The sequence below is a fragment of the Dermacentor albipictus genome, chromosome 1 (genome assembly GCF_038994185.2).
Source record: "Dermacentor albipictus isolate Rhodes 1998 colony chromosome 1, USDA_Dalb.pri_finalv2, whole genome shotgun sequence".
NCBI classification, from domain to species: domain Eukaryota; kingdom Metazoa; phylum Arthropoda; class Arachnida; order Ixodida; family Ixodidae; genus Dermacentor; species Dermacentor albipictus.
In genome coordinates this window covers 192,996,236-193,023,179 of record NC_091821.1, presented here as the reverse complement: position 1 = coordinate 193,023,179, position 26,944 = coordinate 192,996,236, and the positions used below count along the sequence as shown (strand labels likewise).

Genomic DNA, 26,944 nt, shown 5'->3' with positions numbered 1-26,944 from the left:
CGAATGGCGGAGGTCTGCCGAGGAAGCGAGCCTGCGGTTTCCCCCCAAATGAAGACAAACAGAGCCCGCGGCCAGACAATGCAATATGGGCCGAGCAGTATCGAAAAAGTAATCCCGCGACCGCGTGGAACCGCAAGGCGGCGCCCTTATTTGGACTGCGGCCCGCTCGTCGGCCGAGAGGCACACAACTGCGCGAGACGCTTAATCAGGGGGCCCCAAAAAGTGCTCGGCTGGCTCTTAGGCGCCCATCACGGGACGCAATAATTATTCACTGCCGCCAGAGAGCTGCTGCGCTCGGCGATCGATGAGGCGGCTCTAACCGCTCGTTTTCGCAACGATTTCAAGCTCGCCCAATCAGTGCAGTCATCTTCTGCCTGGTATAGCTCTCCTGCGCGAGCAGCTTTCTCAGCGAAACAACAGCAATAACGATAATAATGAAGCGGAGCCGCTCGCATGTATGTGCGAGAGCTGCCACCTTGTGCTGCCAGCTGCTGTCGCCAAATGGGTACACAGTTTTCCGGATTATCATGCAACTAATTGCCGCCGGGTTGTTGAGAATGACTGACTGCACGCACACTAAAACGATGGCCGTGCCACGTTCATATGCAGCCGCAGCGTAGGTTTTGTTTCGCTGTTGGCGGTGTTACAACTCAAATCCAGTCCAGATAAGAGTGCAAGTTCATGTATGTATGTATGTATGTATGTATGTATGTATGTATGTATGTATGTATGTATGTATGTATGTATGTATGTATGTATGTATGTATGTATGTATGTATGTATGTATGTATGTATGTATGTATGTATGTATGTATGTATGTATGTATGTATGTATGTATGTATGTATGTATGTATGTATGTATGTATGTATGTATGTATGTATGTATGTATGTATGTATGTATGTATGTATGTATGTATGTATGTATGTATGTATGTATGTATGTATGTATGTATGTATGTATGTATGTATGTATGTATGTATGTATGTATGTATGTATGTATGTATGTATGTATGTATGTATGTATGTATGTATGTATGTATGTATGTATGTATGTATGTATGTATGTATGTATGTATGTATGTATGTATGTATGTATGTATGTATGTATGTATGTATGTATGTATGTATGTATGTATGTATGTATGTATGTATGTATGTATGTATGTATGTATGTATGTATGTATGTATGTATGTATGTATGTATGTGGTGGTGGTGGTGGTGGTGGTGGTGGTGGTGGTGGTGGTGGTGGTGGTGGTGGTGGTGGTGGTGGTGGTGGTGGTGGTGGTGGTGGTGAATTGTAGCAACAGGCGGGTTTAGCCTGGCGAACAAGGCCGGCAATTGCTCCGCCCGAGCGTCTCGCATGATACCGCTGATGGGTTTCACCATATGTCCATCAACCCAGTCTCTCTTAAGAATTCGATCAGGAGACGTGAAGTTTCTTTGCGGGCCATCACTGATCCCTCGGGAAATATAAGGTGTTGCAGGCGCGCATGTGGAAGGTCCTTGTTTTGCAAATTCTTCAGGAGAGTGCCTCTTGCATCTTGGAATTGCTGGCAGGACCACAAAAAGTGCTCAATGTCTCCTGTCTCGTTGCATGCCGTACAGTTCGGAGAATTTATTCGCCCCGTTTTAAATAACCAGGCCGGTGTGTTAGCAGATCCTGTCCTTATACGATGCAGAAGTGAGGCTTCCTCTCGGTGCAATCTCTTGGTTACGCAGGGCATATGCGGTGGAACCCAAAGCGACGCAAAGTGATTTCGAATTTCAGATTTTTGCACTTGGTTACTCTTTGGAGCCTTGATTTTGGGAGGATGATATAGCGCTGCGTATGCAAGCGCATCAGCTGTTTCGTTTCCTGAGATACCAATGTGGGAGGGAATCCACTGAAACTTTACTGTGAAGCCTCTGTTGTTGAGGTCTTTCACGATGGCTAGGGATTTGCGTGGGAACTTGAGGGATGGCAAACCACGGTATACTTGTTGTAATGCGGCCTTTGAGTCCGTAAGGACAACCACATTCTGCGGAGGCAAGGTCTTTAATTTGCGCAGAGCAGAAGCTATCGCTACGCCTTCCACAACTGTCGACGAGGCTATACAGTCCAGACGCCCAGACCACGTATATCTGAGAGAGGGAATGTAGTATGCAGCTGCACAGCGGTCTTCATCTGCCTTGACAGAGCCATCTGTGTATACTTGTAGGTGATTCGGGTAAGTCGTGTTCAGGTGTTCCAGGACTAATGACTTGGCTACTGCAGATGGAATGCAGCTCTTTGATTGCAATCGTGGTACACTTAAGTTGCATGTGATGTCCTCGAATGTCCAGGGTGGTTCTATCCTTTCTCTCGGTCTCGAGCAGCGTAATCCTAATACGCGAAGCGTGTTCAATGCTGCATAAAAATGTGAGCGCGGTCTGTTACCTATACGTCGTAAGAGGGCTCTACCGGGCGTAGACTCACTCAATCGTAGAAGCTGGATCATCAGAGCCTCGGAAGCCTGAAGTATGTATGTATGTATGTATGTATGTATGTATGTATGTATGTATGTATGTATGTATGTATGTATGTATGTATGTATGTATGTATGTATGTATGTATGTATGTATGTATGTATGTATGTATGTATGTATGTATGTATGTATGTATGTATGTATGTATGTATGTATGTATGTATGTATGTATGTATGTATGTATGTATGTATGTATGTATGTATGTATGTATGTATGTATGTATGTATGTATGTATGTATGTATGTATGTATGTATGTATGTATGTATGTATGTATGTATGTATGTATGTATGTATGTATGTATGTATGTATGTATGTATGTATGTATGTATGTATGTATGTATGTATGTATGTATGTATGTATGTATGTATGTATGTATGTATGTATGTATGTATGTATGTATGTATGTATGTATCCTGGCCATCCTGGCGCAGGTGCCAGGATGGCTGAGGCCAGCCTACCAGGGGTTGTGCGCACACTCGCGGACAGCCAATCTTAATACACCCGGCGCGCGGAGGAGTTCAGTGAGCCCTAACCCACGGGCCAATTCCGCTTCCAATTTTCATTTCATTTATTTTTTGTTTGAGACATACAGCTGTCTCAGGTGTTGCAGCAAAAGGCAGTATTCTTGCCTGACAAAGGCTGCAGCACCCAAAGCATGTTGACACTCTGAAGCAAACAACAGCAGAACAAGTTACAATTTTCGAAATATGATAACATATCAAAAGCGATTAACAATTCGAATCTTAATCAGTACATGTTAACAAGGAAAACAAAACAATGATATTGTGGTACATAAGGAAGTTATACAATAAAGTAGTGAAGAAAATACGTTTTAACAGATTTCTTGAACCTCAAGCTTGATTTCAAGGTTTGTAAATTTTCCAGGATTGTGGGATTATTGTTTAGTAAGGTTGATATTTGAAAGTGTAATGCCTGTTTCCCGTAGTTCGTGCGAGTAAGCGGTATAGAGATTGGGTCATGTCTGAGATTATACGGAGTTTCTTTGGTGGCGAAGGTCTGATTAAATTGTATGTGATCAGCTTGACGGAGACGGAACGCCTCGAGCGATAGTTTGTGCAAAAATAGGCGATCTATATGGAGTATGCCAAGCTTATCAAAAAACGGTTTAGTGTGTGCAAGAACAGGTAGGTTACAAACTGCCCTTACGGCTCTTTTTTGCAGCCTATATAGTGACATAAGGTTAGTTTTGGTAGTAGTTCCCCAGACCAGAAGGGAATAGTGTAGACGAGAGTGTATTAGTGTGTAATATAGCTGTTTCTTTAAATTCATTGGAATAAGATGCTTTAACATGTTAATCATTCCCGTCGCTCTACGAATGTCGGCTCTGAGGGTCTCCACATGAATGGACCAATACAGGTTTTCGTTAAACCATACGCCTAAAAATTTTACGTACTTCGTATTTTCTATAATGCGCCCCCCAAAATTTAACTCGTAGTGACCCGTCAGCTGCTTTCCTTTAGGTCTAAATATGACGTACTTTGTTTTTTCGCAGTTCAGTTGTATTTTATTTGAATTTAGCCAACAGTTGAGGTCCCCCATCCATCTATTGGCTGCGGTAAATGCTTCTTGAATGTTGTGATCAGAGAAGAAAACGCTGGTGTCATCTGCATACAAAGTTATGCACTGTGTGTTTGGGATGTTGACAATATCATTGATATAGAGAAGAAACAAAGTTGGGCCTAGGATTGAGCCCTGAGGAACACCGCAGTTTAAATCAAGAAGTTGGGACTTAGAATCATTTAGGCAAACAAACTGCTTACGGGAGCTGAGATAGTTCTTGATTAAAGTATATGCTACACCTCTTATGCCATACCAGGGTAACTTTCGGAGCAAAATATCGTGATTAATAGAGTCAAAAGCCTTTCGGAAATCTAAAAATACTCCAATAGTGTAAGTCTGTTTTTCAAAGTTCTTAATTAAGTGGTCTTTCGCATGCAAAAGCGCTTGCTCAGTAGACTTTTGTTTCTGAAACCCGAATTGTGCTGGTACTACTGCTTTGTTTTTTGTCAAGTGCCCAACTATTCTTTTATTTAAAAGAATAGTTGGTGTCCCCGTTGCCCCTTTGCTGACCTGGAGGTGCCGCCGAAGTGTACTAAATAATGAGAGGTTGTTTACACTTCGTACTTACGCAAATGCGAATACCCCTGAAGTCTAGATGAAGCCTATTGCCAAGGTACTCAAAGCGCATATACGCAACGGCGGTGTGGTTTCCGTCCCTTCCCGTCCCTTCTGGCTTAGAAGTAGCACAATGTTGTCCCATAGTTAATAAGTGGATGCATCATCAAACCGTGGGAATAATGCTTAACAGGTTAGGCATTCGTCAGTGCAAATTCTGCGTCTGTATTTAACATTGGGCAAGAAAGACATACTGTTTTCGGCTACTGAGGCACTCAAGCAACAGCACAGTGGAGTGCGATGACAATGTATTGCAGCACTTGGAGCTGCCAACTAAATAACCATTTATTTCCTTACTGTGGTTGATAGAATTGGACTCTCTGTCACTAACAAAAGTTACGAAAACGGACAAGTGAAGCAGAAGCACATAGTTACAGTAAGGTAGCCCCGGAAAAAGACAACATGTGAAAAATGACGTCATGGAACCAACTTCACCTGGCGTTTCTGAGCACGATCCACAACTTTCAAATAATACGCCTTATGCCCTAAAATAAAGTTATGGTATAAAAAAGCGGTAAGCGTACAAAACACGAACACAATAGGGACGTCAAATACACACAAACGTCATCGCCTGTCTTGTGACGCGTGCTATATGCTCCTGCCACGAATCCTCACCAACTTTCCCAGCTTTCTGCCAATCTATATGCCGTAAAACGGATACTTTCAATTTTTCACACTTGAATTTAAGTGATTAGCTAAACTTATCGCACTTCAAAAATAGTATCGGTAACATCGTAAACTATAGTATGAGTACCGTAACCAATTGTGACTTTGGTCTCACTCGCCTAAGTCGTACCAATTTCTCTGTTTATATTTGTATATATATTTTTTAAGTTTTACGAGCCACCCACGAGGCGTCGCCCTATACTGTGCAGCTGTAATGAAAGATAGAGTACTTTGGGGTTTTAATAAATGTGAGGTGGTGCGAGGAACTTGGAAAGGAGTAATGGGGCTAGCGCCATCGTTCGTAAGTGCCATTCTATTCTTAAAATCGGAGATCTTGTCGTGGTTGAAATTTAACCAAAGGTCGGTTGGTCGATTGACATTGGGGACCTATGGTAAAGCCACGAATGAGGAAGTGCAGAGTGACATGGACTGGGCCTCTTATGAAGTCAGAGAAGCGCAGAGCATAGATTAGTTTTGAAGAAAGACTAAGAAACGTGGATGAAAATAAACGGGCAGTGTAAGTGCATAAATATCCGTATCTCAAAAGTCTGGACACGGAATGGAGGAAGACGTCAAGAAAGTGGCCAACCAACTATAGGGTATGATTAAAAGTGTAAATAAACAACCAGGAGTAATCAAAAAGGAAGTGAGAGAGACATACGGTAAATTGGATGCAAAGGATGGAAAGAAAAGAGACCATGGAGATTGACAAATACGGCTGGAAATAAATCAGAGCATAAAATTTGTATGATAACGCAAAGGCTACTCGGGCCTTGCAATTCGAGGCCCGAGATGGCTGCCCGAGGACAAGAACATGCCGGAGCCAATATTCGCAACAGGATAAGGCATGCTGCTGCTGGAGCAAAAGTCCTGAGACGACTCAGCACATCGTAATGAAATGCCAAGACATTCACCCCGCAAAAACCATAGGATACCCACCTTCCACGAGCGCTGAGATTCAGGGCATGGAATCATCAACTGATCGGAAGTTGAAATACGCAAGAGAGGTTTAGAGTACTGGTGGAAAAAAAGCAGGAAATATATTGATAGTGTCAGAGTCGTGGCAGGCATAAATAAACGTACAACATAGAAATAGAAGTTCTAATGAAGAGATAAAAGATAAAGGAGGGACAGGCAAAGTGCTAGACTGCAGTAGATGTAATACTTGATTACTCCAAGCAGACCAGGTGACTATTTGTCCCCGCCCCGTTTCGAAGGGGACTTCAATAGCACTTTGGCGTCATCATCAACAGTATACCATCATCATGAAAAGTCACAGTTGCTCGTAGCGCAGTTCGATACCTTTCGTAATGTTTTCATTCGAAACCGCGTTTGCTGCTTCGGTGCGCGTACTTGGCGGACCACCACTTTGAGCCTCGTGTTGTCCTAAGCGCAAAGACTGTTGCACGCATCGACAGGGCCGCCACAGAGAGCGCGCGCGCGGTGTGAAGCGAACCGCTCGTTTGCAGCTCTGTCAGCCGGGTCCCGTGAGACCCAGCAGTGCGTCGCTCCAGACGCAGCCACGCCAGGGCACCGTCCAAGCGCCTCCGCAGCTCACGGCCCTCGCCTCGGGATTTTCCGTTATAATATGTCGGCCCGGGCGTATAATAATAAGGGAGAGCATAATTCATTAGGCGACGTCTAGGCCTGCAGAGTGTTAACTTTTAGATTAACCTTCGCGCCGGAGCGTTTTAATCTTCATAAGCAGAAGTAAATATGCGACGGCTGACTGAGCCGCTGGCAAAACTTTGCGGCGCACGCTGGCCTCGCGAGGGAGCCCTCGGCGCCCGGACCGAGGGAGAGGGGAGCGCCGCCAAACGACCTCCCCGGAGGCAACAGCGCGTGCTCTCGCCGCCGCCAACCCCGGGTCTGGTGGTTCCTTTTAAAGCCAGGCGCAAGAAGGGGAATTTAATTGCATTCGCGCACTCGAGGCTTTGTTTTGAAGAGGCATCGCGCGCTGTCCGCGAGCAGAAAGAAGAGGGGAAAGCGGTGCGATCCAGGAGGCATAATTAACGTAGGAGCCGCTCTCAGATTATTCGGGATCTCGGGCACGGGCCGGATATTGTGCGCGAAGAGCCGCCGGATGGAACAAAGTTTCGAGCCTTCTCTCCGCTATCGCATAGCTCGGCTATCAAGGTAACATTCTGGCCGGCGGAGCGATGAGAAAAAGACACGTTAATAGCATCCCTCCGCGCAACCGTAAGAAAGAAATGGCACTGTGGCACCGGAGTTCTACCAACCACAATGAAACGATGGGCCGTCGTTCGCCCAACCAATGCAACCTGCGTGAAGCATTTTGAGGCCACATTTGGCTTGCGTCAAAGTGCTCATTGCCTCGTTGCCCACTTAAGCACATTCACACCGGCGACTTGAGGAGGTCGCGCGACCATTTGCGACTCGCAATCAAAAAGCGACCGAAGGCGACTGATGTTCACACCGGCAAGCCCGGCTGAGCGCGACCCGCAAGTCGCAATCCCGGAGATTATCGTTCTCAGCGAGAACTCTCGGAATCTACGCGGAATTTGAATGTGACGCCGGAGGAGGCCGGATGCAGACACACGAAAGATCACTTCCGGTGCGCCGCTGATTGGTTTATCGGTTTTGCGACCACGGTCGCGCGACTGAAAAATCGCGCAAGGAGCGACTCGCCCAAAATGTCGCTTTTCGAGAAAGGCGACCGTTTGCGACCATTTGCGACTGGTCGCAAAGCGACCAACTTGGTCGCGCGACCTCCTCAAGTCGCCGGTGTGAATGTGCCCTTACTTCGCACTGGGGTCTCTGCAGCGAAAACACATAGATACGTGTATCACAGTTTTTCTAAAAGGAAACGAACCCACTTTAGCCTCGCTGAGTCATGCCTGCGCCGTCTCGTCCCCACGGAAATCCCAGCAACAGAAAACTGCGCAAGGTGAGGATGAGCGTTCACCTCCTCCTCAAAGCTTTGCATTGCTAATGCAAGAAGAACACGATTGTGTAGGCATACCAGAGTCAGCAGCGTTCATGCGTGCATGTTCTCGCTTTTTTTTTATTTTTTACATAGGCTATGCAGACTGCCACACCTTATTACTCAGCTCGCAAGCGCTTTGCAGAGCCGTATGCAGAATCTATGCACTATGGGGCAGAGAATATAGATATATATATTTCTTATGGGGCTCGAAACTATATTGACATCGCTTGTCCAGTCGCATACGGCAACGTTTTGGGAAATGCACTGCCGGTCTACTGCGAACAGCAGTCATGAGATATAATGGGTTTAGCGTGCCCATCCATTCACGAGAATTGTGACTGGTTCTCACACAACATAATATGTGTGGCAACGGGGGGTGTGGAACCACGCATTGACGCGTTTTCAAATTCTAACCACTGTCCGCCTTCAACAGCATTGAATCGTTGTAGCTGTGAAATGAGCTTACAAGTCAGTCCCGCGCTATGCAGAACGACGCGCAGCTGGAAGAAAGAGGCTTCGGGATGGCGCCGGTGTGAGGATATAGAGATGTGGTAAGATTTCGCGCTGGCTCTCACAATCTCTGCAGCATGCTGTCACGGCAAACAACAACAAGAAGAAGAAAGCAAATAAAGAAGGAAGGAAAAAAGAAGGAAGAGGAAAGGCGCTCACCGCAGAACGGAGAGCTCCAATCGGTTTCTTTCTTTATCAAGTGCTGGTGACAAGCTGGACGGTTACTGCACAGTTACAGGCTCGTGCAGTGCCAATTCAGAAGTGCACCGGCAGTGCGCCACCCAGTGCCTATGCAATAGTGCCGATTTGGTGCAGTTTTCTGCTTCTGCATTCGCATCTCGCGCCTATCGTTGCTGGCGTTGCCAAGCGTGTGCTGAGACTATGTTGTGCCCTCCCTGCCTGCTCCCTGAGAGAGGCCTCACAAAGAGAGATCCACCTCTTCTCCTATGCCTCTGAGTCAGTTGCTGTTGTACTGCTACCAGAATGTCCAGCAAGGGCCTGCTCAGCGTGAGGTGCGTCAGGGATATATGGAGCACTTCCTGTGCTTGTACCCCGAACACTCCGCGCAGCGCTGTCTTCGCTCCGTCACCTGGGCCTGCTTGCTGCCTCTTCTGCAGACTTGCTCCTCCCCAGGAGTCACCACAGCCTGGTCTTCACGGCTTTGCTAGAGTTTCTGGATGTAATCAAGCTGTCGCATTCGCTTTAGGGGCCCGTTTAGGTACTACTACCCGCGAGACGGTGCTGCCAATGGCCATTCCTTATTTGCTCTCTCCCTTTCTATCCCCCTCTCTTCTCCCTCATAGGCACTGAGTCGTGCTCCCTGCAGGGAATCAGAAATAGCACTCCTATCCTCTATGCAATCTCTCTCTCTCTCTCTCTCTTTCGTGTATCTCCAAACACGTTCGAGCGCCACGCAAGGATACATGGCATCTCTCGAAGACGCGGATGCCGTCGTTGCCAATTAACGGCATAATTTCTGCCGGTTCGCCATTCAGCAGCACGGTAGAATTCAGCAGCTTGCTTCTTGGAATATGACCCGCCGTGGTTGCCCAGTGGCTATGGTGTTGGGCTGCTGAGCACGAGGCCGTGGGATCGAATCCCGGCCGCGGCGGCCGCATTTCGATGGGGGCGAAATGCGAAAGCACCCGTGTACTTAGATTTAGGTGCACGTTAAAGAACCCCATGTGGTCGAAATTTCCGAAGTCCTCCACTACGGCGTGCCTCATAATCAGTAAGTGGTTTTGGCACGTTAAACCCAAGAATTTAATTTCTTGAAATATGATTTTCTCTCATGGTGCCGGAGGAATTATCTGCTGCTTCGACACTGACAGAACATCGGCACTGTTAACCTCAGCGGTGCAGGAAGTTCAAGGACTGGGTGTGAACTCTACCTGCACCTTTAGAAACGAACGGCGACGTGCAGAGGTCACCACACTTGCACCACTCTAACTAATGATGGAGTATAGCCCTCCCTGAACTAGTTCACGAAGTGCAGGCGAATTGAACGGACCTGATATTAAACGGCATGTTTGGTGGCGCAGCAGCTGCTATATAGAATCGGCGATGCCCACGCACTGCTGCAGGCTGCATAATTACCCGTGTCGTGACGCATAGGACTGTCGCTACCGTGGTTTTGTGCCGCTGCTGGCGCCAACAGAATGTAGCAAGTTACGGCAGCAGCCAGATGGAAAACATTAGCACAGCAGTGCCGGCGTTGAGCGCACGTTTATCGTATTACGAAGCAAGGTGAACGGAAACCCTCCGGCTCTCAGCTAGGGTGTCTCCAGCGCCTGCGCTCGCACACTTTGATAGCGCATGGGGCTGTTCACTGGGCAGCATAACGCAAGTCCCAGCCCGTCGTCCCACATAGAATATTTTGTCGTGTCACGTTTCAGTAGCTCAATTGTGGCTGCGTATCTTTTGGAATTAGTTTTGCACTTTTTCTAAATTATATTTTCAGTTTCGCTCATATGAAGGGGCGGTGCTATAACTTTCAACTGAAACACACGAAAAGCACACTTCCAGTAAAATAAACACGCAAATACCGATAAATCCGAAAAGACCTGATATTCGGATGTTTTGAGTAGCACATTCCTCCCAAATGCATGCTGTACTCAATGTATGGCTTCCGTGCATGAAAAACCATGCAGAAAAGCCAGAAACGTTTCTTCTCTTATTCCGAGAGCAATGATGTGCGTAAATGAATGACCATTATGAAATGTGCGAGACATCTCAAGTTTGTGGCATGTGATGGAAGCTGGCGCGGAAGCAATTTTCTTCCTAGTATACGTCCCCCCGCTTACTCCCTGTGTATAGCAGTTTCAGCAGAAGTTACACTTTAACACCAGAAAAGCGATTCATAAAAGATTAATAAAGCCGTTTTCCCTAGTGGTATATTGTTTTCCACGGGCCCGAGGTTTACTTGCAAATTTTCGACCCATAATGCGGAAAAAGTAAATTTATTTGCCACCGCATAACCATCTACTTTTCCACCGACGACGCTATATAGAGAAGGCTGTTGCTCTGATAACGATATTAGGAGTAGCCCAGAGTGTGCAAATACAATTTCCCCAAATAAACATGTGACAGAATTCGCGCAAGCCGCATTGAACATTCTCGATAATCTTGCGCATTCCGTTAAAACCAAGCAGTTCAAGTTGCATGTACTCATACACAGAATAACGTGTGTTGCATGTCTCGTTTAAGCCGTTTCACTGTCTTCTGAAAGCTATACATAGCCGACATTTCGAGGAATGTCCCCAGTTATTTAAGATAGAGGGTATGACTTGAAACTATAATATTTCCCAGTCATAATTCATTACAGTGACAGACATGAGAAATTACACGGTAATCACCAGTAAGCTCCACAGGTGCATTCTCCATATATTTCTCTCTATATAGTTACTTCTATGTTTAACAATTTGCGGACAAAGAGTCTGCAAAGTAGCGCTAGACCCACGATTCCTACCGGGTGGATGTGCAACTGACCGGCTCCAATTCGGAAATTTCAGTTTGTGCGATAAAGAGCGTGATTCAAATGGTAATTCGAAAAGTTTGATTTAGATATTGGTGATGATCGTCTAACTTGTGACGTCGCGACAGCTATGAATGTTGACCGACGCAAATGATGAATTTGCTTTGAATCGCCTGTTAACAAATGCAGGTAATCGTCACAGAAATACTTCGCACGTATATTTGTCTCAAACGCGAATGCTTGACCCAATTTACAGAACTGGCAATCGTTTAGGCTTAACCACATCGATGCATTTACGCGTGCTTCTGCTGAAGAAAAATAAGCTATAATTGAGGACCATCTGCACGTTCTCACTTGTGGTCTTGCATGTACTATACAGGTGTATATAGCTATTGCATTGCCATTCGGAAACAACAAATATATATATATATATATATATATATATATATATATATATATATATATATATATTGTAACCAACAGTTACAACAGCCGTTTCTGCGAAAACTGATTTATGCTGGGCGAACCTGTGCCCGTCAACAAAAACCGACTGAGCACTCAACAACAACAAAAACGTCCCTCGAGCTTCGCTCCTTCGAACGCCGTCCTCCTCTTTCTCGCCTGCTGTCGCGTGCCAATCGTCCGATTCTCGCGCACGAGCCACCGGCCTGTCAGCACCGGCCGAGCGTTGCCTTGCGGTGCTTTGCTTGACGCTCGCGGTGTGGCGGCTACGCAGTTGGGATATGTCGGTCGTCTTTGTCTTCTCGTAATGCTGGCGGCATTAGCCCCCTCCGAAGAAGCATCGTCCCGATGCGTAGGTAAGGCCTAGGGAGGCAACTGCTTTGGAAGGACAGTGGTCAGAGGATGGCCGGTGCTAGGCTTGGTCGTATGTGCAACTTCTGTTAATCAATGTCGTTCGTAGTATGGCTTCATTCGTACTACGTGTACGACCTCTGGGCGAGTTCTGCGTCGTGTGGAGCAGACTTGACCTTCAGGAGTTACTTCGTAGTTTAAGGGACTTAACCGGCGAAGTACTTTGTAGGGGCCAAAGTAACGGCGCAGTAACTTCTCCGAAAGGCCGGGTGTACGTATAGGCGTCCATACCCACACTTTGTCTCCGGGGTTGTACTGTACCTCTCTTCGCCCTAGGTTGTACCGGTTTGCGTCCACGTGTTGCTGTTGTATGATACGGTGCCTTGCCAACTGCCGTGCTTCTTCTGCCCTTTCTATGTACTCGCTAACGTCAGGGTCGTCTTCGGTGCTGTTGTCTACAGGTAACATCGCGTCCAGTGTCGTTGTTACTGTCCGACCGTAAACAAGTTCAAATGGCGTGAAATGTGTCGTTTCTTGTACTGCAGTATTATACGCAAAGGTGGCATATGGTAGAATACTGTCCCATGTCCGATGCTCGACGTCCACGTACATTGAGATCATGTCAGCGAGCGTTCTATTGAGCCGTTCAGTCAGGCCGTTTGTTTGTGGATGGTACGCTGTGGTTTTCCTATGAGCAGTATGTGTTAGTTTCATAACAGACTGCATCAAACGGGCCACAAAAGCTGTTCCTTTGTCTGTTATGAGTACCCTAGGTGCGCCATGTCGTAATACTATGTGTGTGACAAAAAACTGAGCCACTTCAATGGCGGTTCCTTTTGCAAGAGAACAGGTCTCAGCGTACCGGGTCAAATAATCGGTTGCTACCACAATCCACCGCTTTCCTGAGGTTGAAACTGGAAATGGTCCAAGTAAATCCACTCCTATTTGCTCAAATGGTGCTGTTGGTGGCTGTATCGGTTGCAGAAAACCTGCTGGTTTGAGTGGCGGTGTTTTGCGTCTTTGACAATCTCGGCACGATTTGACATAGTGCTGCACTGAATTCATCAATTTCGGCCAGTAATATTTCTGGCGGATTCTCGCCAGAGTCCTACTAACGCCTAAGTGGCCAGCTGCAGGGTCGTCATGGCAAGCTTCTAAGATTTCAGCTCGCAGCGATGATGGTACGAGAAGTAGAAACGTCTCACCACTGTGCTCGAAGTTTCGTTTGTAGAGGACGTTGTTCCGGAGGACATACGAACACAATCCGCGAACGAAAACTCGAGGCACTTTCACTTGTCGACCCTCCAGGTACTCGATGAGCAGGAGTAATTCCGGATCAGTACGCTGATGATGAGCCATTTCCGTCGTGTTCACAGCCCCAAGAAATGGGAAATCTTGCTCGTATTCAGGTGACGTAGTTTCGATTGGTGCGCGTGATAAGCAGTCAGCATCATTGTGCTTGAGACCGGACTTGTAAACGACCGTGATGTCATACTCCTGGAGACGCAAACTCCATCTAGCGAGTCTTCCAGAAGGGTCCTTGAGGTTCGCCAGCCAGCACAATGAGTGATGGTCGCTTATGGCTCGAAACGGTCTGCCATATAAGTAAGGCCGGAACTTACTGATGGCCCATATAACCGCCAGGCATTCCTTTTCTGTAGCCGAGTAATATGTCTCGGCTTTCGATAAGGTACGGCTTGCGTACGCAATGACTTTTTCTTCTCCATTCTGCCACTGAATAAGTATGGCACCGAGACCAACGTTACTCGCGTCGGTGTGGATATCCGTTTCGGCATTTTCATCAAAATGGGCAAGTATAGGAGGACTCTGCAAACGCTGTCGTAGTTCAGAGAAGGCGTCTTCTTGTTCTTTCTCCCACGAAAAAGGGACATCTTCTTTTGTCAGTCGCGTGAGTGGTTCGGCAATTTTAGAAAAATTTTTTACGAAACGCCTGTAGTAGGCACACAGTCCCAGGAAACGTCTAATAGCTTTTTTGTCTCTTGGCTTCGGAAACATTTCTACTGCAGTGATCTTTTCAGGATCGGGACGGACGCCTTCAGCACTGACAATGTGTCCGAGGAAGCGGAGCTCGCGAAAGCCGAAGTGGCATTTTTCAGGTTTTATGGTCAATCCCGCCGTGCGAATAGCATCCAGAACTGCTCTCAGTCGCTGCACGTGCTGCTCGAATGTAGTGGAGAAGACCACCACATCATCAAGGTAGACGAGGCACGACTGCCATTTCAGTCCGGAGAGAACAGTGTCCATCATCCGTTGGAAAGTGGCTGGCGCAGAACACAGACCAAATGGAAGCACCTTAAACTCGTATAAACCATCCGGTGTTACAAATGCCGTTTTTTCGCGATCTCGCTCGTCCACTTCTATCTGCCAGTATCCGCTTTTGAGATCCAGAGAAGAGAAGAAGTAAGCATTGCGTAGTTTGTCCAAGGTGTCGTCGATGCGGGGGAGTGGATAAACATCCCGCTTCGTGACGAGGTTGAGTTTCCTGTAGTCAACACAAAATCGTAGGGTGTTATCCTTCTTTTGGCTAGGACTACCGGAGATGCCCATGGACTATTGGATGGTTGTATTACGTCGTCCTTGAGCATTTCCTGTACTTGACTTCTTATCGCTTCTCTTTCCTTTGGAGCTACGCGGTACGGGTGTTGGCGAACTGGTCTTGCAGGTTCTTCGACCACAATGCGGTGTTTTGCAACGGGAGTACGACGGACTTTCGATGAAGTCGAAAAGCATTCCGCAAACTCTGTGACCAAGTTCACAATCTCATCTCTTTGTAGTGATGACAGCTCTCGGTCAATGTCGATAGAGGTAAGGACACTGTCTAAGGTGGCAGAAGCTGGTGATGCTGCATCGAGGGTTGACACATCTGCAAATTGTGCATAGTCATGAAGAGACGCTATGGCTGTTCCCTTCGCCACTTGTTGTGCCTCATTGCCAAAGTTAGTCAAAAGGACGTCCGCATATCCGTTACGCAGGTGAACTAGGCCTCTTGCCACGCATATTTGCTTTTCCAGTAGCAGCCCGATATTTCCGTCTGCAAGTCCCTCATAGTCACGAAATATGTCGCTCCTTACAACGACAGTCATACTGCACCGTGCCGGCACCGTCACGTCTTCATCCACAATACGGAGAGAGGAAATATGTGGCTCTTCTGTATCAGAAATGGAAACAGCATTTTCTGTGGAAAACAACACGCGTGATTCCTGCAAGTCGATAATTGCGCCATTCGTTCGCAAAAAGTCCATGCCCAGTATCAGATCACGGGAACACTCAGGGAGAACAATAAAGCTGCTGACGTATGTAAAGCCTCTAATTCTGATTCTTGCTGTGCACATTCCTACGGGGTCGACTAAGTGTCCCCCCGCTGTACGTATTGGAGATCCGGTCCAATGGGTCAATACCTTTTTCAATTTTCTGGCGAGTACACTGCTAATAACTGAATAGTCCGCACCAGTGTCTATCAATGCAGTCACTTCGAAGTCGTCGATGATGACGCGCAACTCGGAAGTAACGGTGTCATCACTGCACTTGTCCGTCGTTTCGTCACTGCCGTCGTCTTGTCGGATTGGCGATGGAGGGCCTTCGGTGTTCCGGGCGTCAGCGGCCTTGCCTCCACAGGTCGCTGGCTCTAGTTTTCCCGTCGCGGACTTTGGGAGCGTCGCCTCGGTGAAATGGAAGCGGGACGCGGACTGGGCGACCTATAACGCATAGGCGCTGCTGATCGATGTTCATGTTGCTGGGTGTTCCGAACAGTTTGGCGCGTAGATAAAAATGCCTCAATCTCATAAGGGCGCTCACCGTTTCGAGGGCAAGGTGCATTCACAGAAAAGCCACGCAGTCCTACTCGGCGATACTGGCATTCCCGGTATAGGTGACCAGCCTCTCCACAGTGATAGCAGAGGGGACGCCGGTCTGCAGTGCGCCACACATCGCTTTTACGTGGGCTTCCTTCTGGCATGGGCTGCACATTGCGAGGAAGTACCTGGGGTATTGTGGCCGTTCGTCCAAAGTCGGCGCGTCCCAGGTCCTGACGTAAAGCTTGGGCGTACGACATCCGCTGCTGACGCTCTGGCTGTGCGTGGGGCCGTACCTGAGGCTCTGGCTCACAAATTACTTGCCGGACTTCTTCACGTATAACATCAGCAAGGGAGGACACCGTAGGAGGGCTTTGGGCCAGCTGCAGTTTCTGCAGCTCTTCTCGTACGACGGACCTCACCATTTCGCGTAGGATGTCCATGTTGTTGGGGAGGGCTCCTGACCCAACGTCAAATGATGCGACGCATACATCTCTGTTGTACTGCCGCGCACGCTGCTGCAGCGTCTTCTCCATCGTCGTCGCCTCTGATCGAAATTCGGCTACAGAGCGGGGCGGGTTACGAACCAGGCCGGCAAAGAGTTCCTGTTTCACACCGCGCATTAGGTGCCGCAATTTCTTGTCCTCAGCCATGTTTGGGTCGGCTCGGCGGAAGAGGTGGGTCATGTCTTCAATGTACATGGTCACACTTTCGTTGTTCCGCTGGTTCCTCGCCTGAAGAGCGGCTTCTGCCCTCTCTCGGCGGTCCGTGCTCGGGTATGTAGCTAGCAGCTCTCGTCGGAAGTCGTTCCACGATGATAGCGACGCTTCATGGTTCTGAAACCACGTGCGTGCAGATTCCTCCAGCGCGAAGTACACATACCGGAGTTTCTTTGACTCGTCCCAACCGTTACACCTGGCGACACGCTCGAAGTTTTCGAGCCAGTCCTCGGCATCCTCAAATGTGTCTCCGTGGAAGGATTCTGGCGTCCGGGGTGAGTCAACGACGACGTGAGAAGGGGTTATTTGAGTAGCCATCGCACTAGTACCTCGGCTGGCTGCCGCCGCTGCCCTTGGTGAATCGGCGAGAGGACCAAACTCGGGGGCCTCACCTCGTATGCGGCGACTCGTGCGTTGGTGGACAGGCGTTAATTCTGTTGGTTCCAAACTTCGGGGATCCGGGCTATCTTCCCTTGCGTGTGTGGGGCTTGGAATCATACCCCGCACCTCCACCAGATATGTAACCAACAGTTACAACAGCCGTTTCTGCGAAAACTGATTTATGCTGGGCGAACCTGTGCCCGTCAACAAAAACCGACTGAGCACTCAACAACAACAAAAACGTCCCTCGAGCTTCGCTCCTTCGAACGCCGTCCTCCTCTTTCTCGCCTGCTGTCGCGTGCCAATCGTCCGATTCTCGCGCACGAGCCACCGGCCTGTCAGCACCGGCCGAGCGTTGCCTTGCGGTGCTTTGCTTGACGCTCGCGGTGTGGCGGCTACGCAGTTGGGATATGTCGGTCGTCTTTGTCTTCTCGTAATGCTGGCGGCAATATATATATATATATATATATATATATATATATATATATATATATATATATATATATATATATATATATATATATATATATATATATATATATATATATATGGTTTCTGCGAAGTTCAGTACGCAGGCCCCGATGCAACATATGCAGGAAAAAGACGACGAACTTTTTGGAAGACTCACTAGTGTTTCAAAAAGTTCGTCGTTTCTTTCCTGCACATTATATATATATATATATATATATATATATATATATATATATATATATATATATATATATATATATATATATATATATATATATATATATATATATATATAATACAGGATAGTGCATGTACGTTGACCAACAGGATGTCAGGATTAACGATAATATAAATGGCTCCTTTCTTTATGGTTTACATTTTATTATTATTAAATTATGGGGTTTTACGTGCCAAAACCACTTTCTGATTATGAGGCATGCCGTAGTGGAGGGCTCCGGAAATTTCGACCACCTGGGGTTCTTTAACGTGCACCTAAATCTAAGTACACGGGTGTTTTCGCATTTCGCCCCCATCGAAATTCATTTTATTATTATTATTATTAACATTATCATTATTATTATTATCGTTTTCTCTTTCACTTTTTTTGGTGTACCTGCATTTGCATGTTCTTTACCTGTGCGCCCGCACTCAGACCTTTGATTGTTACTGGGAACGTTTAATAAAAATTGATTGATTGCTTCATTGGTTGATTGATTGATAGTGATTGGCACTAGACCTAGACAACCGGCTAAGAGCGCCGTAAGAATCGCTCCGAATGACACTCTTTGGCAATTCCGGTTGTCGGCAAATGCACTTCGTGACCTTAATTATGCACCGCAGTCCCGCAAATCCTCCATTGGCGTTGATGATAACGTATATTATTTTTGCAGAACGCTATGCCTCGGGCTCGGGTCAGTAGAACGCAGCAGCTACATTTATATTCTGGCGTTTCACGTGCCAAAACCGCGACCTGATTGTTACGTACGCCTTTCTGGGGCACTGCGGGTTAATTTTGACCATCTGGGGCACGATTTCATATCAGTGCCTTTTCCGATGTCAATGCCTTTTCGCGCTTCGTCAGCGGCCAGATCAGCACTCCGCCCCCGTCATTAACGGCATCAGCCGGCCGTGAGCGGCATGGTTAATACGACTGGCATAGAATAGAGCGGACGGCATGTCTATAAAATAGCGGCCTTGGGGTTCTTCAACGTACGTGCAGCGAAATCTGAGTTGCACGAACGTTTTTGCATTTCCATCCCATCGAAATGTGGTCACCGCAGCCAGGAATCGAATCCGCGACCACGTGCTCGCCGGCGCAACGCCATAGCCATTGAGCTGTACCGCGGAGGGCAAAAAACACAACTGTTGTACTGCCTTCGTACCCATGTAAAAAACTTTCGTAAAAGTAAAATATGAGTATGATATTCTGAAATGTTCAGCATATCACTACAGGAAGTAATTGACTGAATCATGTGTTAAAGGGGCATTAGGGACCAGCAATAAGCTATATTTGGAAATTAGAGTTGCGGACGCGAAGAGGGCAGTCTTACCGTTAGCGGAGTTGATGTGACAGAAAGGTAGGTATATAAATGCAAGAGACTGACGCCACACCACCTTAAAATTTTCTCACCAGCCTCTCAGGACCTTCCTATGACGTCATACGATTTGACGCAGTTTATCTTAGCTATAGTTTGATTTATTCCCATAAAAAGTATCGTACTACTGTGCAACAACGAAAGAAAACCCAAATTAACAACTTTCGTGAACTTCCAGCACAGCAAAGCTCGAAAAGTGCGAACATCGCGCGACTTCTCTGACGTCATAAGGACACTATACGGGGGCGCCGCTTCAGACACGAAGTTCAAGGAGGGAAATTTGGACTTCAATTTTATCACTTAACGAGCAATCCTTTCTCTGTCGAACAAATGCAAAAGCAGTTTTTAAAGAGTAATCTGCCAGTCAATGGACTACTTTAATAGTTCCCTTTATAGTCTCCTTAAGTGCCGCCTGTTAAGTAACTCTGACAGAAGAAAGGCAACGAGAGAGAAAAGGGCGACGGCGGTAAGAAACAGCGCCCATTGGACGTGCCGGCTCCCTTCGAATGTGCCTCCACGGGAAATCAGAGGTAGAGAGAGAGAGAAATAACCGTTGGCGTGTCTGTCCGTGAGTCATTCAAAACGGGTCCCACCATAAACTGCGGGGGCCAAGCCCCAGGGCGGACACTGAATGCGACCATCCAACTAACAACATCTCGCGCCGGGCCGTCCAGCAAGAAGATCGGCTCGTAAGCTGCCCACGGCGCGCGCTCCTCCCCCTAGGCAACAGCGGCGACTTCCACGGAGGAGGGGAGAGAGCGGCGGCCGTGCATTAGAGAGATTATTTGAAGCTCTAGGACCCAGTAATTTGATCACCATGCAGCGAAACATACGACGTCCGCGGGTTGCCGCTCTGCCGGCCGGCTCATTTTTTTCTATTGCATCTAATTTATTCGCTGTGCGACGTAGTCGCGGCGGACGGCGCCGCCAGCAGCGTGGCGTGTGGTAACTCCGCCGAGTTCACTCGCCGTTCGAGACCGCGGCGCTCCTTCGTCGCCGCCTTTCTTTCGGTCGCGGCAGAAGTTGCCCGTCTCGGTTGCGAAAGAGTGAATAGGCCGTACTTGATTCATTACCTTTTCTTTTTCCTTTTTGTCGCGACGCTTCTTGAGGGCGTTACGCCTTTTTTTCGTCGATGAACTTATTATGCGTTAATTCAATCGTTATTTGCGCGAAAATTGCATCATACTGATACTTCTTGCATCACAAGCTCTGCTATACTCACACAAGCATTCATCTAACACTACTGCTCATGCCTCTCATCAAGTAAACTGAGAGAATCGAGAAGGGGGGCTCGGATTGTCTAAAGAATATGCATGCGCGCACGTGCGTGTGCGTGTGTGTGCGTCCTTTTCGTCATCCTGATTTTTCTATCATCACAAATTATTTCTCCCACTTTGCATGAATGATTACGGAAGACCTTTACTGTAGTTGCAATGCGTTGATCTAAGCAGTACCATAACATGCTCAGTCATTGTGTTTATCGCTTATTCTTTCTTTCTTACTACGACTACCAATAATGATCATTCATCGGGTTTCATGCCCGGAAGCTGCATCTGGGCCATGATGCACGCACTTTTATAGTGGGAAGCTTCAGATTCATTTCGACTACCAGTTGTTCTTTAACATGTGCCCGAATCATAGCAGAAGGATGTCTTTTATACCGCCCTCGTCATTTTTTATTGCAAGCACAAAAGAGATAGATAGTTAATAAAAAAAAGTGTTTGTACGATAACCAATCGATGCAAATGCAAATTACCTATGTCAGGCGTGTACTACAGCTCTGCGCCAACACAACATAACTGACAAAAGCCTGGACAATAAGGGTGCATGCTCTTCTTCATCGGCAGATGGTGAAGTTGATGCTCCACTCCGTGATTGCAGCGTCCATGGTTGCCTCGTCTTTATTTCCTCTACATGATTTTACTACGGCACTTGCTTCTGTTACCTCGTCGTTTTTCTTATTAATACGCACTTGCTCATGAGGACGAAATCAGTTATAATAACTATTGCTAATTTAACTACCTGATTGTCACTAAAGTACGAATTGCACCAGTATACATCTATTAGAACGTCTGCCGTCGGTAGCGCAAAAAGCTATTTACGCACTAGTGAAGTTCTTGAAAGGCACTGGCATGAGTGACCGCTTATATTCTTCCCCTGCATCTCCCCGCAGTGCACACAGTGTTCCTTGTCTCCCTCTTCCTCTTTCTATTTCCTGTTTTCCTTGCATCGCGCTCGGGGACCTGGAATACCAACGACAACTCGTTGCCAGGGCCAAGAGGGCAGTCGAAGCGAGAGGGTTCCTGGACTAAGGAGGCTTCCCACCTTAGGGTGGTACCGGGCCTCGCTCGGGACACTGTTTCGAATAATAAACGTTTCTTTCTCTCTCTCTTGCATCTAGTGTACGGCAACAAACCGCACGCTCGTCTGGCTGACCTCCCGTCTTCCCCATCCTTGCTTTCTCGCTTTGTGTAGCACATTTTCGTGAATTTTCAGTGTAAACGTATAGACCGTTTCATCGGGCGAGGAGGATAGGGCGCGCGGAGAGCCTTTCCTCCTCTCTGGCTTGGGCGATCCGGCGCCGCGCTGTATTGCTGTCGCGTGCTGCGGAACGATTTCAAGGTGTTTTAGATGGTACTTTGTGAAATTTACGCCATGTACGTTCACATAAGGTCGTCAGGGTAGCCTTTCGGTGCATCGGTAATTACAGTAGGCGTAAATATCTCTTGGGGGCGCAAAAATGTGACGCGCTTTATCAGCCGCAGTGTACGCACACTATCAGTCGCTGTGTGTATGTGTTGTGAACTATTTTGCTTATATTGATTTTAATTCAACAAAGAAAACCGGTGCCTCTGTATTAGCAGCATGAAATGGTAAATCCGCTCACTATCTGATCGCTTGGCGTAGGGAGTAAAACAAAGCATAAGAGCGCATGCTCGTGCACGGCCAACCTAAGGCAACCACGAAACATCTAAGCGGCAGGCGCTATCAAATATTTGTGATGCACCGGCATCGTTCTCGCGCATTTCAAGTCTAGTAGGCTTTAAATTACTATATGTCTAAGCTAGCCTTCCTGCATGAGGCCGATGGCGTTGCTCAACACAGCGATCACTGCGGTTGGTGAACCAGCACGATACATATGTAAGCTGTGCGCTTCGGCATTGCCTTTTTGGCCTGCATACAGCCATAATATATGAGAGGGATTGCATAAAAGAATGCGATGCCTATTTTTGAGGACAAAATTTCCGTAATACGTGCGAGTGCGTCGTAGAGAACGGAATGAATACAACCGAAAGAAAAAAGCGGTTATCATCCTCTTTCTCGAAAAAGCAAGAGAAAACGGGCTAACCCAACGCCGCAATAGGACCTCGCATAGTCACGCCGCGCAACGTTTATAAATATATAACCGCTGATGCCGTATGCTTGGACCATGCGGTATATAGAACAAAGATATATGTAATCCAGCACGTATACCACTGCTTAGGACGCTCGCGCAGTTCGTAAACAGTCCCTTTGCTGGACAAGCTTAATTCAGACTGTAAGGTATGCTGCTATTATTTGCCAAAACTATTTTATTCAGGGACGGAAACCTCATCCATCGAACCAAGTAGTCACGCAATGTAACCTGCAGCGAACAGTTTGAACGCTTGTCAAAGTATAACATCACAGCTCCTATAACGTATAGCAGAAGGGGTACCCACGCTGTTACGATCGTCGCGTATGTTTCATGGCTCCTAAACCGCAGCTTAGAAATAGAGGATAATACTGCAATAAGTTCACATTAGTGATTGGAACATTCAGATATACACAATTGATCTCCGAGGCTGATTGTAGGCTCAAATATGCGCGCACACATCGCGCTGCGTGTTCCGTCCACCTCAACGCCAGCAGAAATTCCGGCCATGACGCCTTAAACCACTTCAGCACGTCTTACAGAACCGTTTACCACGTAGAAGACGCACGCCATACTAAACAGACCGCACGACCGCGAAAACAAACGCCAGAACCTACCGCCGAGCGTATGCCTGCCATTCAAAAGACCGCTTTCACCCAAGCCAGTATGGCACTGCTCATAGGCGGCGCCACTGCGTTCACAATATGGCGGCGCCTACGAAAAAACGGTCTTTGGGATCTACCGCTTGAACGCGAAACTTTTTCGTTGTATATGGTTGCCACACATTTGCCCGCCTCCGGAGTGACAGTGTGTTTACATACACATGTGTGCACGAAGCTAGCTGCATGCCTTGCAGCCCTATTATGAAATTCCATTAAGGCTGCTTCATGGTTTACGCTTTAACTGTAACCTTACCGAACTAAACAAGAAAGGATGCAGACATCGGCGGTGAGTGAACCGTGGCTGACCTTTGTGCCAACCTTGTGGTATGCGCCGCGCCACAACGCGGCGCCCAAATGTTTAGCGGCACTGTTAAAATTAGTGTCAAGATTGGTAGTTGGCAGACAAAGTGCAGAAAACCTTGGTTTTATCAGTTAAGTGTTAATTCGGAAGCGAGCCCGAAGGCAGTATAGACGACTTACCTTGATTCATGTAGGTTGTAGAAAATGCCGCCCTCGAGAAATGGCATTCGTTTGCAGGAACATTTGCGGCTTCCTCCCTTCCTTCCTTCCTTTCTTTCCTTCTTTCTTTCTTTCTTTCTTAAAGTTCGGCAGTTGAAAGCTGATATGTCGATTGGCCGTATATCAAATTATTCCTTTATATTGAATAATAGTGAAGATGATATGGTGACGCAGTGCTCCTAGCAATTCAGATTATCGTTGCCAAACAGTCGTCTGCCTGTTTAAGAATTATGTTGCGCGCGGGCGTAAGCGAGAGCGACCTTTTTATTGTAGTAATAGAATGGATATATAAGCGCAACGAAGTTGTGAAGTTAGTGCGTACAGTTTGGAGCTGAAAAAAAAAAGAAATACGGGCGAAACGCACTGCATGCTCTTAAGAAGCCGAGCGTAAGCTGATGCACAGCGCAATAAAGACACTAAACGATTGCGTTAAAAAAAAAAAAAACGGCAAGAAAGCAAAAAAATTGCAAAACTGACGGTTCCATTGCGGGAGTCTTTAATTAAAACGCTTAACAAGATGCAAAACGTTAAATGAAAGCGTCTTCATTGTTGCCTGTGTTCGGTTTAATTAGTGGCGCAGCAGTTACCGATTATACGGGCGATCGTTAATGCTCTGCCTATGAACAATAATTCACCTCACGCCGCGATCGGGGGTGCGCGTTCGATACCGGCTGGCTTCTCTGAAAAAAAAAAGAGGGGAAAAAAAAAAAGAAGCGCTGTGTTCTTACCGCGGAAGCCTGACTGGCGCCCCGATTCTTCCCGTTCTTTTTGTCCGCTTAGGTTGCAGCGAACATCTTGAATGGCGGGCATTGTTTGAGAAAAAGTAAAAGAAGTGCAGCCTCTCTGGCTACAGATACGCCAATTTTCATGTTTCATAAAATAAAGTTGTCTCCCTGCTCCCTACTTTTTTTATTAATTTGTTTGTTTATTTCTTCTTTCTTTTTCTTTTTTTTTTTAGTTTCGGGAGTTTCCTGCGTACAACGTGCGGCTATTGATCGCCTTACGTCGGCTTTGTCGACAAACCCATATTATAGTTAATGTTAAATAGATTAAATAAACTGTACTTGTTCCACCGAGATGGTGAGATGTCGCGGGCACCTCTTAATAATCGATATCCTGCTTAACGATATAAAGAAAAAAAAATAACTTCAGCAGCACTTTGATCACGACGAACTAACTGCCCAACAGGCCCGCGACTATTGAGAATTCATTATCTGCTTCCTGAGGTCACTTCAGATAAACTGAATAGCTTTGTTTCTGCGCCATATACGTTGGCAATGCTTTTATTTGAAGTTGCAAGACCCTAAGTGTTCAGCGGCATGCTTTAAATACAGCTAGGCAGAACCAGATGGTGGTGCCCAGCGCAGATCCTTTTTTTTTGTTCGTGCTTCTGGCTTACTTATTTTTTACTCTGCTTAATTACGTCATAGCATATGACCCTTGCTTTTATTTTACATATATATTTCTAATTTTGCATCGCTGTGCCACTCTCAGCTTCGTCATTGTCATTTTGCTGCTACCGTGCCGCACATATTCCCAGCAACGCAACCAGCAAACCTTCTTTGTGAACACACACATTGTCCCCTGAACTAAACTACACCAGCATTCATTCATTCGGTGGCACAAGGCACTGCCTGCTAGCCATTTCATGCACTGCGAAGTGTTGCTGCCGGAGCCGATTCACCAAAGGTGCCAACTTCAGAAGACTCGAGCACTTTTGTTTCAAACTCAGTACCTTTTTGTGGTGTGTCAATATTGATACATTTTTTTATGTTTATGGCGATTGAGGGCTGACCATAGCAGGCGGCCCCCTGCTAACTAGAAGATTACAATTCGTTCCCTGTAAGAAATGCGCAAACGGACGAGGACTATACTGTAAGAGAGAACGCTGGACGAGACCTGCTTACAATGGATAATTTGCAACTTGTTCGCTTCACCATCCTTGTACAACACAACGCAATATGGGTGACATAGTTCAAATTGAGTTTACGCTAGTGGTTGACTCTGTAATAAAGTTATATATAGACGCCATTATTTAAACACTCCGAACTCGAGGAAATTATTAAACAGAATGGGATGTCTTACTACAGAGGAATGCCAAGTTCTACTGTTGTCGGAATGCTGGGCCGACAACTGTCGACAGTATGCGAATAGAGCCGACAGTATAATTTAATTATATCGACGTTCGTTGTAAGGGCGCGCAGACACAACAGGCCTTGGCACGCTTTAGGCGCTGTGTACAGGTTTAAGTATTCTAACCTGGTCGCTGATATCCAAAGCGCGCCCTCCTATTATCCGCCCATGAAATGAAAGAATGGCGCACTATAGCGACATATATATATTTGTTTTTTCGCCTTTTCTCGCCTAAAAGGGTTTCGAGACTTTTCACTTAGAAGCAGCGAAGAATTCCTAGACTTCTTGCCTGAGAGTCCGGCGGCGCGTGGCATTCTCACTTCGGCAGCGTCATGCCCTGAAAGCTCACACGCCAACAGCCACGCTTTTCCTCAAGTCGAATCGTTCATCTCTACGGAACGCGCTAGGCAAGGGACGGCTACAGGGCACGTAGATACACTGAGAGTGCAGTGCAAGAAAAAACGGGGCAAGAGCAAAAGCACCCGCACGGGCCCTCTGGTTGAGCAGCTTTTTTTGTTTCGTTTTGTTTTGTTTTAGCATTGTTGTTATTATTCTTTCTGTCTGCATTGGCAACGTCGCCGAATGGCGAAAGGAGCATGACAAGATGAGTAGCTGAACGGTCTTGTGTGCGCTAGTCTT

General features: G+C 46.9%; 1 long non-coding RNA gene across 1 annotated transcript in view; it reads right to left on the bottom strand.

The window, feature by feature from the left end:
• Window positions 1–24,236, bottom strand: part of LOC135897970 (uncharacterized) — a 111,573-nt gene extending 87,337 nt beyond the window's left edge. Inside the window, exon 1 of the long non-coding RNA XR_010563215.1 lies at window positions 24,134–24,236. This is a non-coding gene — a long non-coding RNA (uncharacterized lncRNA). The remainder of the gene's footprint in view (window positions 1–24,133) is intronic.
• Window positions 24,237–26,944: the final 2,708 nt, after the last annotated feature.